We start from the raw sequence: 15,195 nt of genomic DNA, 5'->3' as shown, positions 1-15,195 counted from the left end.
GGCAGTAGTATGTAAGCACTTATTAGACTGATCAGCTGATTATTTTACACCTGCTTATCGCTTCTGTTCGCCAGATGCTTTTTTCATGATGGCTGCCCTATGCGTCTTTCCAGTCAGCAGGCAACGAACACGTTAGCCCGATGCGGCAACATTTTTCGGGTCCCACCCGGTTAACAGAGTCCGTAGCAGGCTGCAGCTGTTAGCTCGAAATAAATAGAAATATCTGATCGTTTTCTATGATGGCTGCCCTTCGATCTCTCCAGTTACCATTTGACCAATAGGAGAGCAGCATAACCGTTACTTCGCACCATAGTCCCATATAATGCCGAAATTAAGGGGCATCAGTATGTAAGCACTTATTAGACTGATCAGCTGATTATTTTACACCTGCTTATCGCTTCTGTTCGCCTGGTATATGAAATCCAAAATAATCTTGACGCTTGGTTGTGAAAAAAAGATTTTCTGTGATCTTTTTAGCTAGCTACTTCTGTACTTTTTACTCTCCGCGACGAGTCCACTTTGCAGCCACGCCCGACCGCCCCGCGCCATCGTTTTAAGCTCCTCTTCCTTTCTTGGGATTATTATAACCGCAAGAGCATAAGCCAAGCAAAAAGTCCAGCTCAAGAGCCTGCATGCAGACGGTAAGAATGTTCATAGCCGAAAATATACATAATCTTCGGAACAAGTCCTGCAGGGGAACCGTTGAGTAAGCATTTCAAGATATTCTAAAAAAAATAATATTATATAACGTTAATAATAGTATTTAAAATAAAATGAATGCATCCACCCTTATAAGCGCAGATTAAAGTCGTCGTAACAAAATTATGTATAATATACAGGAAACGGTTCATTACGTCATTCGCCGTAGCTCACCGTTTGCCTCCACCTCCACCTTACTTACTGCTTGCCACCTTACTTCTTTGTTGAAGAGGTATTGCGAAATTCACTGCCTTGCTTTGCTTCCTTGCAACGCTTTTTTCATTATCTAGATCTGCTCTTTTTCTTTTATATTTTTTGCAGGCGTAAAGTCAATGAATGTGTTCATTCGAAACTGCAGTGGAAAAATGAGCGAAGAGCGCACAGGAAGGGCGAAACGGCGGTGCATAAATTACGTACAGAAGCGAGCGCATACGTGAAACACGGGGCGTATGCGCAATTTGGCTTAAAAAGGACGACGAGGTGTTGGCGACGCACACATACGGTCATACACACATAGATAGACATGTTGTTAAAAATTTGAACAAGCAACAGTATCTCCCTTAGCCTATTTTCCACAGAATTAGCGACAATGAACGGAAATCATAATATATCGATTCCCACCAGGATGCGTATGCGTGATGCGCGATTAATAGGCTTGCGTTGGCCCTGCATTGAGTGTATCAGGGAGGAAAAAGCTGGTTAATGAGGACACAAGAACTGGCCGCTTGATGGACTCCACCTGGAGGGGAATAAATTTATCATTTATCAATGTATAAATATTTCAGTCAGTCATTTTAGTTCACACCGATAATTTGATCATTGAACAATTTTATGGTAACCAAGCACTGTCGCCTCCTGTACTTCAATGATTATTGAAAATTGTAACTTACATTTTCCTCGTGCTTCTTCATGAAGCAATGCCATTATGAAACTAGTGGCATGTTCCAAATGGATTCTGGAGCAATGCAAGATTTACTTAGGCCTTCATGAAGGGTCAGAGATGCATGCCTCCAGATATTTGTTCACCTGAGAGTGGACCTTTTGCTGACTTATCTTCAAATGCATTTCAGTTTCCATATGTGGGATTGGACGCTTCAACTTTTCGCTGACTTGTTTTCCTTTCGGTACCTTTGTGTACAGAAAACAAATTAAAATTGGTCGCTTTTATCAGCATTCACACCTTTGAATGGACCTCCACTGTCACTAAGCCCCCCACTTTTAAACATTTTCCTGCCACTGCCGGTAATGTTTAGTCCAGGCCCAGATCTTTCCTCACCAAAACACCTCCATTTTCCCATTTTGCACGACCCCTCATTTTGTGCACAATCAACAACGGAGAGAGAGTAGCAAAAACAAACTTCATTTTGATGAAGCAAACGAGCTTAATTTTCGAGCAGAGAAAAAACTAAACAGAAACTTTTCCAGCCGCGTTTGCCACCTTCCCCTTACAGTGTCCTTTTGTGCTTTTGCCACCTTGACGCCATTTTGTTTTCCCACTAAAACAACGACTCCTGTTCCCCAAATATTTCTGCATATTCTGCAGAAAAACGAACGGCAAAGTAAACCAGAATGGAAAAAGCGGGCAACTGAGAACGGGGAAATGCTCAAAATTAGTGCAATTAACTTTAATTGATAGAATTTTTAGTGACGCCAACCAAAGGTCGGAGGTGCGAAGTTCGGGCAGCACAGTTAATTGCGGCAAGTTAGTGGACGGTAGATGGGTTGGGCGGAGCGGTAACGAGCTCATAATAACATAAAGCTTCCATCATAAAAAGATACGTAGCATATCGATGTTTCTAACAAAATAAAACTGCAAAACACCTACTTTCACGGTGCTCAGGCTTCCGGCCTTCAATCGCCATTTATTTCCTGCCGCAGTATGATCTTAATATCAAAGCAACGGAAATCGCCAATTCTGCGATTGCATTTTGTTGGCAAGATGGCAGGGTTGCCTATGCGTCTGAATAATGCCTCCCGTTCTCATCCCTTGCCCTTTGTGCACATTTGCTTGTCTTCTGGGCATTGTTGTTGCCTCTTTTGGCTGTGAATCCATTGTAGCAATACCCATTACTCGTAGAGTAAGAGATCACGTTTCCGACCTGGTTATCGGGATCTCTAGGCGAGTCGAATTGTCGATGTCCTGTCCGCCTGTCCGTCCGTATGAACGTCTAGGTCTTTCGAACTAGAATGTTGAGATTGTGACGACCATGCTGTTCAAGTTTCAGAATTATACTCTCCAGATTATACTCTTCAGAATACTCTTATTTGAATTTTCAAAGTTCACGAGTATCAGATAGTAAAGGGTATCCGATAGTCGAGGCACTCGACTATGTCCCTCCCTCCTTTTTGTACCAGGACTCTGCTCATTCATTAAGCATCTCGAAAGGCTTTCTTTGGATTTTCTATTGTTGTTCGCCTGTATCTCGTCATAATGCTGCCTCGTAGTCCATTGTTCTTGTTGTAATCCGTAAAGTCTGCATTACTTCAAATCCACAAATAACGCAAAAATAGCATAAAAGCCCGCCTGAGAACAGCAACTCAAAATCATTCTAAAAAGTATATATAGAAAGAACCAAAAACAAGAGAATCCAGCACGTAATTTTCCTTCTTCTCCTCCAGCTCTCTCCTTGTTGTTTTTCATTTCTGGGTGGCGCAGGGTGGCTGATGGGTGGAAGTGGATGGCAATGGGGCGGAATGTGGGAAGTTTACTTTGTCGCAGTGTCATTTATTTTGGCATTTTATCGCTTTCCTTTAGCCCTCAGCCTGTCTTCAGGTCTAACTTCTTCCATTAAAGCTGAACACATCTTAGAATTTGAAAGAGAGTTAATCGGTCTTTTTTACACCATAGAGAGGAAATGTTAGCATCGCCCAAGTCTGATTTGTTTTGAGTGCTTTCACTTGTCTAATGAAAGACGTTGCTCGTATTTCTACAAAAAGAGTTCCTTCATATATCGTTCTAGACCACGTTCAATTGTTTTGAAACTATATCAAACAAATTTAGCATTGTGATGAGCTTTTCCGCGCTCACTTCCAAGGGTATGTGCCGTTGATGCTTTGTCCTCATTATCATAGTCGTTAGTGTCTTCTCTACTCCACCTTCTCTCCCGTGCCCCTTTGTTCAGTTAAGCACCCACCAGTGTGCGTTTTTCTGACATGAGTTCCACACATCCTGCGCTGCGCCACATCCTTCGCATTCCGGCTTCTTCGCTTGAGTTTTCCACTTCTGCAATGCATATTTCAAGGCGCCATGTTTCGTGTCAATAAGGTAAAATCGATATTCCACTCTGCTCCATATTTTCGTTAGCTTCCTCGCTGCTTTTTTTTTTGAACTTGTATCAGACATCCCGAATCGAGTCGATGCCTATCCTATCTACCCCGCTCCGAGCTTAAGTTTTTTTTCACTTAAAGAGTATCCACATACACACTTCTAATTCCAATCCATACCCCTCATATATATCCCACGTTTCTGACATGATGAAAACCTTAGCAAACAATGTTCCAATTAATTCAGCGAAACCCTGCTAACCTACAAGGCGACGGTTGAAGGGGGTCGGTTTGGTGGCCCGGAATGAGAAAAGTTCACTGTTCCATTCATCACCGACTAACGGTGGGTGAAGGGGGAGGGGGAAAGTTGAAGAGGCTGTGAAACTGATGGGAGGACAACAAATTAAAAGGATATCAAAGTTAATATGGAGCGTATTTCAAAGTCGTGCGGCGATTGTTAGTGCTTTTAAGGGAGTTCGGCTGCTGTCGTCACAATGCAAAAGAGCCAGAGGCAAGCTAAACAGCTAACCAACAGCTAACACAGCCACACAGCCACACAGCCACCCAACCACCCAACCGCCCAACCACCCATTCGCCCAACTACCCACCGCACTCAAACACCCTTTAGCCATCTCTTTCGCTCAGTTGCGTCTTAAATGGAAGCTTCAAATTGGTTTCTGCTGCTTCTTGAACCTTTTCTGTGGCACAGAAAAGTATACTACACACAAAAGCAGGTGGAGGGGGGCGGTTGGCGCGGGGCGGGGCGTGGTCTGGGGGAGTGGTGCGGGGACAGGTAAACCGAAATAAATTCAAAATAATTTGTGTAAAATAGACGAGCAGCAAACGATGTTGTCCTCGCTCCTCGCTGCACTCCCCGCCTCTCCGCATCCTAGCCAACAGGCTAGCCCCCACCCACCCCCGTTATCGGCCGGAGGCAGCTCGACACATGCGAAAAGCGTGGTGAAATCTGCCGCCGGCATCGAGAACCTACCACAAAACGGGGGCTATGGTGGCAAAGCCCCCGCCACAGCTGCTGCTGCGCTAAAAGGCTGCCAAAAATGTGTTTCCCCCAACAAGGCCAAAAGTTTAACAAACATTGCGGAGCGGAGCGGAGCGCAGCACAGAGAAACGAGAGCAACAGCGAGCGAGAGGGGGATGCTAGGAAGGGGCTAGAAGTGGGCGTTGGAGGGGAGCTGGCAGAGAGCTAGCGAGAAAGAGAGCCCGCGAGACCGAGAACAGAGAGCGAGAGAGAGATGCCCATACGGCGAGCGCAGTTTAAGCTCAAGCATTTGGAGCTCTTGAGAAAGTTGCGCTGTGCCCAAGGCGCTCCCACTTTTATTTCCACACCCGCCCACGCAGAAACAGACAATAGTTTTGTTGCAACACGGCACAATGGCCACATATCGACCACCACCCACCGCCACTGTATTTCGCTGGCCAACGCAAGGTCGAGCATTTATTTCTATTCGCAGTCATTCGCAGATTTAGTTTTAGCTCGCCGTTTTTCGAGATCATTGGACGCAGAAACTTTTAGCTGAAACCCGGAATCAGATTGCGAAAGAGAACGCATTTCAATTATGAATTCAAAGTTGGCAGCAGCTCAGGCCGCAATCTTCGATCCCAGGTGGAATGCCCACCAGATCGGTGCCGAAAGTATGGGGAATATCTCTATAAATAGGTTTTATTTCTTTGAGCCACTTCTTCAGCACCTCGAACAGTGGGAAATCGTGGCAAAAAACTAGACAACTGATCAGAATGGCAGCAACAAAATGTCGATTCAAGCGAATTAAAAATTAAAATTAAAAATTTAAAACACATTTTACCGACACACTACACTGCACACTCATGCACATGCATCGCGCACAAGGGTTTCTGGTATCGGACTGTTGGGTTTCATTTCGGATTTTGCATCGGTTTTACAGCTCTAGCTTTGCTTTTTTCCTTCGGCCTTCCATACGGGGTCAGATCGATTGCCACTCAAAGGTTATTGATGTCCGCCCTCAGTTTTCAGTATTGCGTTTGCTCGGCTGTCTTTATGTACGTTTTCGCTTGAGAATCACTTGATATTGATACGTTTCGAAGATGCTGGCCAGATCCGAAGCTCTGGACTACGGATGGTTCATAATCAGAAACAAAACGAGCATACGAGTCCCTGCCCCTCATCACACTAATCAAACGGGTACAGTTGGCAACAAAAGCTGCCGAAGATGAGGCCAGACCTTTGCCCGGCATTCAGGCCTAACCACTTAATTTTCCGTATCATTGAGAAGAGTTATTTAAGTGCGATTGACGCCCTTCTTCCCGACAGATATGCAAATATAGGTGGACAGGATGGGATGACGGGGAAGAGGAGAGGGGCGGCAAATTAACTCGACTGTCAACCGCAAAATCACAACACATGCAGGCGCCACTCAATCACGGTCTTCATGAGCGCGCTTCGAGGGTCCTATTTCACTTTCACATTTCACCCAACACAAGTTTCCTGTCGGCTGTGTGAAAACTAAGCTCACGCTCACACACTCGGTGTCCCCTACCCATACACATGCACAAGTGTGGGTGAAGGGCTTGCCTGCGATAAAATATTTTTTGCCGCCCGCAATGTGACATCGGTGGGGGGGGGTGTTGGAGCAAAGGGTGGCTCAATATCAATACAGTTTTATTTGCGTTTGGATAATTTGCATCCTTCCGCACTCGCCCGAACCACTCTCGCATTAACTATTTTGTAGCACAGTTTTGTGCGCAGCTCCCACTCCCCCTCCCCTTCCCCTTACGCGACCGATTTATTTACGACACGAACGTTTTTCTGGCAGCTGCCAGAGGCATGTACATTTGAATCGCCCGACTTTCGAACGGCTTCAGAACAAAATCGAAAACGAATGCGACCTCTCGAGTCACCCACAGACGCAGGAAACGTCCGTAATATTGGTCCCCTTTATAAATTTATAATTCCCAACCTTTAACCACAACTCACTCCCCCACTAGATGTCTTTTCCACTCAGTTTACTCGTTTGCTGCTTGGCTGGTCACACGCGTTTCAGGCCATAAGCTCCGCTCCACACACTGAAACGTAATAACAAAAGTGAGTCAGCGAGCCACTCTGTGGGTCAAGTGTGGTACATCATCAAATTAAGCGCTCCAACAGTTCATAAAGTGGTGCGACGGGGCATCGATGAAGACATTCGACTTCATACGGGTGCGCCAGCCATCGATAGACTGCCAAGTCGTGTACTGCCGCTGGCCGCAGTTTGGGTTCCTGCGCCGGGCGGCATTAATCAATAAATCGGACATATCAGCGCTCCAACCGTATACCCCGGTCGAGTCATTGCTCGACCGTCTTTGTCCTAGGAGCACTCAGCCCCGGTGAGGGACTCTCTGCGACTGGAGCACATCGAAGCTCGGATCTGGCTCGATCCCAGCCCTCTTTCGCGGAAGCACTCGAAATATTTAAGCGGCACATGCCACGGCACAAGCCATTAGCTGCTGACGCCATTTGGGGCGCATATGAATTTAATATAGACGCCAACGCCAGTGCAACTGTGTGTGTGGCGGCATTATGCGCCGCAGCACATACAACATTATTTTATTAAGTGAGGCGAGGAATGGGGCCAAAGGAGAGCGCTGAAACAATGTGCGTTATCTCACCCTCCCAAAACGCCCTGGTCTACGACGAACATTCCTCCGGATCCATTCCGTGTCCTCCGTTTTCCATTCCACTCTGGAACGTGCCAGACGGAGGAGGCGCCAGAGGCACGGGGGAGAGGAAGAGGCTGGGAAGGGCGGATCGCATTCTGTGGCTGCATGCCACTGCGCTGGCATGCACTATGGTCCCTGGGACCCCAGCCGTATAATTCGTGGACCAGCAACCGCCATTCTGCTGGAGCGGGGAACAGACGGAAGCGCCGTAAACATCGATTTGTTTAGGTCCGCTGCTAAGCCTGCTTTCAACTAAGCTGCTCTTTAGAGTGGTAAGGAAAACCCGTCTGAAATGACTTCAGATTTGTCCGTGCAACTGACATTTGAGCTTGAACCATCTGGTTGCAAAAGATTGCGCCACTCCTACTCCAAGTCAAATTGTACGTGTTCAATTTGACTTGGAGTGGGTGCTTTGTTCTGGCTCTCCACGATGGCGCGAATGGTGCGAATGGTCCTGCCATAAACAAGAGTATTTATCTGAATTATCATTTCTCAACCGGATCCGAACTGGCACACGGATCCTCCTCCTGCCCCATCTGTCCCATCTATGCTGTCCGCACGTACTACCACCGGATGACTGAGTGAATGATTTGGCGATTGATTATCGGCCACCCATCTGCCCCACCGTTCGGTTCTTCCATTCAACCCAATTCATTCGTTCATCCTACTGGGGCTGTCGCGGCAGATAAATTTCATTATCTGCAAACGCAGTCATAAAATCTGACATCCTATCCAGTTTGCAACAAACGGCGGAGGGCTCTGGCTTCATTTGCCATTTCGCCCAACACTTTGCGTGGGCCAAAATGTTCCTGTTTTATTTTAAATGAATGTGCGAATAAAATTAAATTTAAAAGCATATTTTACGTCGCACATATTGCGGGGTGAGCCTCGACCATTTTACATCGTAGACACTGTGTTGTGGGATGGCCGGGTGTCGGTTGACAACAGGCGACAAGCCACCTACGCTTCCAAAAACAACGAACACCCCGTCATCCATCTGTAACTGCCGGCGTGCTGATAGCCAAAAGGGATTTGGGGAATTTGCGAGGACACGAAGCAGGCACAGTCCCACCAACCAAGGACTACAGGACTAGAGGAGGAATGGGAGAAGGAGCGGATGCATTACAGTGTCAAACGAAGTTGGCGACGGGTGACTTTTCGAGGTGTAGCCTTTGATTTGCATTCAATGTTTGCTTCTCCAATTCAGCGTCATCGCAGTTGGCCAGCATTCCCCCGAAAAGCACCGACTGACAATGGAACTGGGAATGACTGGGATGGGACTGGTTGAATGAATAGCAATAAAGGGCCGCCAACGGTGATGGCGGAAAGTGGAGACCGTGTGAGGGCTTCGCAGGGTACGCTCGCCAAGCACGCGTATAATAAATAAAATACAGGAAAAATCTCGAAGAATAATGCAAAACTCTCAGTAGAAAGTAAGAAAAGGCGCACAATTTGATAAAACATTGGCGGTTCTATGCAAAATGAATCGTTAATAAGTTACCGCATAAAAACTTATCAATCTGAAAGCGCATCACCCTCAGTCTAGCTGCATATTTAACAACTTGGCCATACTTGACCACAATTTTCACATTCTTTGCTTTGGTCGGTTTTAGCTTGAAATCCGGTCAAAAGCAATTTCGCCCAGGGCAGCGTGATTAAATGATTCAAACTGGGTATGCTCCAAGTAAGCGAAAGCTCTGCTGCCAATTGAAAAATAATCCAATCGAGGAATCGGACAGAAAGGAGGAAAACGGAACGTGAGGTGCAGCCCGGCAGGTGGTTTTAAGTTCTTTAGGCGGGCAAAAACGAAGCGGCCGGAATGGAAAGTGGAGGCAGTGGGAAAAACACAGCCGAAAATGCAATATTGCGATTTTATAACACAAATTGCTTATAATCACCCAGCACGAACAAGGGCAGCCGGGGATGAGGGGGCGCTGGGAGTGGGAGGCAGGAGCAGGAGCAAGAGCAGAAGACCAGAAAACGGAAATGCACACTGTAATGGCTTGGAAGTGGGCGTTGGCCCAGGCGGAAAAAGGCCGTGGCAGGGGCAAGTGGAATGGCAGCTTTTCTGCGCGCGCCATCATGGCAATGGCATAAAAATCATATTTCCGTTTTATTATTTGCTGTTAATGAAAATGCAAATAAAATTGGATTTTCCGTGCTGCACAAAAAGGCAGCAAAATTAAATGTTGTTGCTGGCATGGGGCAGTGAGAAAGAGAGCAGACTCTGCTGCAAATGTATTTCCTGGCGCATATTTCAAATAAACATTTGGGTTTTCGGTTTTCGCATTTCAGTATTTCTGTATTTTTATGTCGACGGCAGGCGAGTCGACAAATGAAAAGCATCAAAAGAGAAAAATACGAGCAGTGGGTCAGAAGAACGCGGTGAAAAATCATTTGAAAAGCCAGCACAAATATGTGACCCGCCTTGCACCTGATGTGGGTTTAGAATTAATTGGGTCATAACTATACGCTACATGTATAAGCGGGTTGCGAGATTTATCGACGCATGCTAATTTTATCCAAGACAAGACCTGGCCTTTTTGGCATTCTATGCGGTGGCCGCAATTGATCGGAACGCATCGGAACAAAGCTGACTCAAAAGCACTCTAAATCCACAGGGTGGGCCACGCCGTAGGGGCTACTCGTACGCTCACCCGGCAAACTGCAATCGCCAGCTCAAGGAAGCCACTCGGTGCTTATTGCTAATCACACCATCTTGTTGGTTTCCAGGAACCTGCCTCCTGCTCAAGCTTGGCCCGAAAGGAGCTTTGCCCAAGCCACTCGAGTGGAACGAGTCAAGTCAAGTCAAGTCAACCCAACCCGAGTCGGGCTTCATTCCCTTCGTATGGTAGCGAATCAGGATTGCAGACCTAACCCAATTCCGCTCGAGAGGCGCAAGCCGGAGGGGCCTGGGGTTCGGGCAGCTAGCTATTCGATTTGGAAAGTGCCATTTGTGCTATTCAAATGAAATCAGCAGCGAACTATTGAGCAGGTGGCGGGCGACACCTTCCATCCACCCACTAACCATCCTCCACCACCAGCTAGAACCAGCTAGAAGCAGCACAATAGCAGTAGAACAAGCAGACATGAAACCAAAATAAACGAAAAGAAAAGAAAGTAAAGAAAGAAAATCCCAAATTCAAGCACCTGCCACACTTTGCGCCCGCCACGTTGGAGCTGCCACACCCCTGCGCCCCTGGGATCCACACTTGCGAAGTTCTTCCCCCTCGTAAATGTTTGCAATACAAATGTATAAAACATTACCTCACGGCTGTGCCAAAGACGTGCTCCACAAACGGAGGAGAAATGGGGCAAAGGACCTCCTCCGATTCTCACTGGCTACGTTTTCCTGATGGTTTTCACTCTTTTTTTTTTGCTGGGACATCAGCTTATGAAAAACTAAACTATAGTTTTGGCTTTGTTTGCAGTGTAAATAAGAAGGCCAAGAAGGACTTAACGCCTAGGTCTGTGATGTATTTTAGAGCTAAGATCCCATATATCAAAAATAACTATTTTTGGTTGGTTTTTAGTGAAGAAGGGGTAAATGAAGAAAGCTGTGACAGCATAAGAAAAGGAATAAATTTTGTTGAATTTCCACTCAATGCCTCTTTTCTCGACATATTGTACATATATGCAGGTGTGTAAAATATGTAATACACATATATGACGTACGAAAATTTTAACTATGTCTAGCTAATTAAACCAAATATAAGAAGGGCCCTTTTCCTTCTTCTTTTTTTCGATACTTTTATGCCTGTTGGCCCCCATTTCTATTTATTTGGGTTTCTTCCATTTTCGTTTCTTTGATGCTGTCATTCGTTCTAGATCATTTGCGCTATTGTGAGTCATCGTAGTCATCATCTTCATCAGCATTATCAGCGAAGGGTTATCATATCAGGCTTATCAGCAGGCATGGAAAGTCGTCACCTTGCTGGATAATAGTTGTTGACCCACGTTTACCCACGTTGAACTAGCATTAAATGGCACCGCCCAACTCACAACCCATTTCTGTTTGCCACTCGAAGGTGAACTGCGATTTTAAGAGCCCCAGAGGCAGTCACAGAACAGCACTGCTGGGCAGGAGCACTTAACCCTAATTCCTGCAACTCTGACACACCAACTGGGCCTCAGACAATGAACACATTAGCCAAAGTCCTGGCTGCCTAGTTGCTTAGCTGCCTAGCTGCCAAGCTGCTTGGACAGTGCCTTTGTCAATGGTGAAATGAAAATGAGCAAAATGCATAATCGAAAAAAACCATTGAAGCGTAAATGCTTTGTAACAGGATTCAGGAATGGGCGAGTGCCTAAAGGGGGAGGACTCTTACTGCCAGGACAAAACGAACACAAACACGACTACGTAAACCTAAACCTTCGATCCGAGCCAAAATAAAAGCCGAACCAAGCCAAGCCAAGGCAACCAAACGGAAAGAAACGAAATGAAACAAAACCAAGCGAGTGGCGAAGGACGACAAAAAGAAGGAGGGCTCTGGCGGGGAATATCAGGGATGTTGGGGTCACTGCACAGTTACAACCACTCATTTACGTATCAACCCACCGCCCCATCCCTGCAGCAAAGCATACATGTGTGTGACATCGATACCACAACTAATGAACGATGAACAGGACGTGGACAACTCTTAGACTGACAAATGACAATGGAATCGGGTCGCACTGGGCACAGAACACTGGGCACCCTGGCTGGCAGTACGGATTCGACGAGTCAGTGGATAAAGGATGCGGCTGTTCAAATGACTTACTATGGCTGACCAGCTACAAACCCAATTGAATCCTAAACTTAACCCAATCACGAACTGCGGTCTCTGCAACTGAACCCAATGTGGCGAGCCCCGAAGGCTGATACTTTTGCTGCACTCCCAGGAATGAGTGTGGTATCTGGGGAAATAGCGCTTTAAGTGGGACACAGGCGCAGACAGTATCCACTTTGGCCAGCTTATCGATAAGGTGCTGCCTGCACATGTTGCACCTTCTAGTTGGCGAGCCATTTGTTTTCAAAACGATAAACTCAAATACTTGATGTTTCACTTTTGCTTGTGCATGCCGCATTTAAAAAGAGTAGTAGATGGATGCATTTTCGAAGCGAAACCCGGAATTTCTGAAAAGTTTTGCGGCTGTGGAATATTCCGTTGCGGCGACTGCATTGCATTCCCGAATGAATCATTCCACTCCCAGTGGGTGACTCATGTGGGGGGAGAACTGAACTGCGCCGCTGCCTTCCATCAGTCAGCAAGCAGCGAACTGACTAATTCAGTTGACTCCAGTGAAATTGGGGGGAGTTGGGGGGAGTGCCAAAGAAGGGTGTGCAACTAAAGTTGGCCGACGGTTCGCAGTTCCTACCCGACAATCAAATGGCCAACGACTCCCAGCCACCCTCCTCCACCCTCCTGTCACCCCCTTTGAAAGCCCCAGGCCTCTGTAGAAAGGGACTTTGTATGGGCTGTTTGGCAGCAACGATTGCGTGTCCCGTTTGCCAGGGGCGGCTGGTTTGAGGGAGACACGTCGTTGGCATCGAGTGTTTGGGGAGATTCTCGGGCATATTGCACATTGCATATTGCGGGCCAGTCCTGCCATGCTGCAGTCCTGCAAATCCCTCCCTGCTGTTTCGTTTTCTGGATGATTCAGACATGTCCTTATAAAAAAAGAGTGGAAAAGCGCAGAAAAAATACGAGCAGAAAGAAGATAGCCACAAAACGGGTGAGCAACTGGGAAGGGCAGGGTACACAAACAGAAATTCTTATAAAAAAAAGTCCCCAGTTGGTAAAGCATTACTACAAGTTTGGAGGAAACCACTACTTTGGAAATCCCGCTTGAAACACTCAGATCTTTTTTTTTTACTGAAAATGTGGGCTATTTTGCAACCAACTGCTAGCATTTTTCACAAAGAAAAATGATCCAATATTAAAGTTACACGAAGCAAAAGGTATTAAATCGCTTTCGCAGTAGTTGTCCTAAGCAGGGTGGGAATGGTGGGTGCAAGCGACATAAGTAATCAACGACCACCACAAAAATGACGTCGGCGATGCGTGCCCCTGATAACAACGAAGCTGAAGGGTGGACCTGTGGGTGGGTGGCTGACCAGGTCCCAGGCTAGTCCTGCCATGAATTGCAGGCAGCGACGGTCTAGCATGAATAGCCGAATTAAGGGTAAGAGGGGTGGAGAGTGAATAAACCAATGGAGAGCAAAGCAAATTGCAGGCTGCATACAAAGCAGACATAAAAGAAGTGCAGTGCGCTATAAAGCAGCTTAACTGCTCCCCCGGCATTGGGCCGGAGTCCTGGCTCCTGGGTCCTTAGAGGTGCTGCACCTCGGTTTTTCTCTTTCAATTGGTCCGTCTCCACATGAATATGGATTTTATTAGGTTTTTGTTCCGCCACAGAAGACTGTTCGCTCTGCGTTGCCAAGGGAGAATTGCTGCGATTTATTTAAGAGACAAAAAAGTAAAGCAAAACTGTTAAGGTCAGGCACGTCGGCGATTGTGGGTCGGCCCCAAAGAACGGAAGCTGCCGCCTGGCAAAAACTGTTTGCAAATGATTTAAAAACACTTTAGCTTAAGCCAACAATATCCTAGCAACGCATTTCTTCCGTTTTGGTTTGTCGGTAGGTGTGTGCGTGCATGTATGCCAGTGGATGAATGGACCTGAACAAGAGGATTCCTGGTGAATGCAGGTCCAGCCCCAGACCAATTTGGGGATTATGCTCAGACAGAGCCGGATAGTTTTTAGCCGGATTGAAACCCCAACCGAAGGACGCATAACCCGGCCTCGCACTCCATTTCTACGATAATTGCCAGTCGCTGCGGGTAGCGAATCAAAATCAAAATGTCTGCACGCCCTGTTTGGTTTCGGTGACACCTCCGCTACTTTTCCAAGCAAATTGCTAGTCGAAGCCAGCTGCTGCTACCCTTTAGCCTCAAGTTTTCGGTTTTCGGCTTTCAGTTGGCCAGTAGCCAGCGACAAGAAAACGGTTCAATTAAGCCAATACTTGCGCACACTCGCGCCTTGTGTTGGTTAGTTTGGCAGCCCTTTCCCCCCCCCCCTCTCCCATCCCCAAACACCATCCCCATCCCCAATCTCCAATTCCCAACCCTTTCCCGCCTTCAAGCCCTCGAGCCTTTACTGGCGCTGCTAAGCGATGGCACATTTTTCGTAGCATACTTTGCGGGGCTGCTTAGCCCACGGCCACCACAGCACACAGAAACCCGCTCAAGTGCTTGTGTATCTGGCTCTCTGTGCGTGTGCGTGAGTGTGTGCGGGAGTGTGTACGGGAGTGTGGGTGCCTGTGTGTGTGGGCTGTGATTGCGATTGGTATTGCTGTTGCATGCAGAAAGAACAGAGCCACACTGCGATTTTGTCAGCTGTACTCAAGTTATACATAGGTAAGTTTGGTATGTGTCAGTAAGCCAAATGGGGCAATAGCGCAACAACACAAGTCCCTAATTGCTGGAGACCTACAGAAGGCACCACTTGTCTTTCCCGGAGACCGAATTAATATTGTTTTGACTTCCATCAGCTTGAATG

The 15,195-nt window shown here is 46.8% G+C and overlaps 1 protein-coding gene across 13 annotated transcripts in view; it reads right to left on the bottom strand.

Annotated features, from left to right (window-relative positions):
- LOC117148881 (amyloid-beta-like protein) overlaps window positions 1–15,195 on the bottom strand; it is a 39,007-nt gene that overhangs the window by 22,070 nt on the left and 1,742 nt on the right. The gene's annotated exons all lie outside the window — the stretch shown is intronic.

Source organism: Drosophila mauritiana, chromosome X, assembly GCF_004382145.1.
Source record: "Drosophila mauritiana strain mau12 chromosome X, ASM438214v1, whole genome shotgun sequence".
NCBI classification, from domain to species: Eukaryota; Metazoa; Arthropoda; class Insecta; order Diptera; family Drosophilidae; genus Drosophila; species Drosophila mauritiana.
This window is presented reverse-complemented; position numbering and strand designations above follow the sequence as displayed.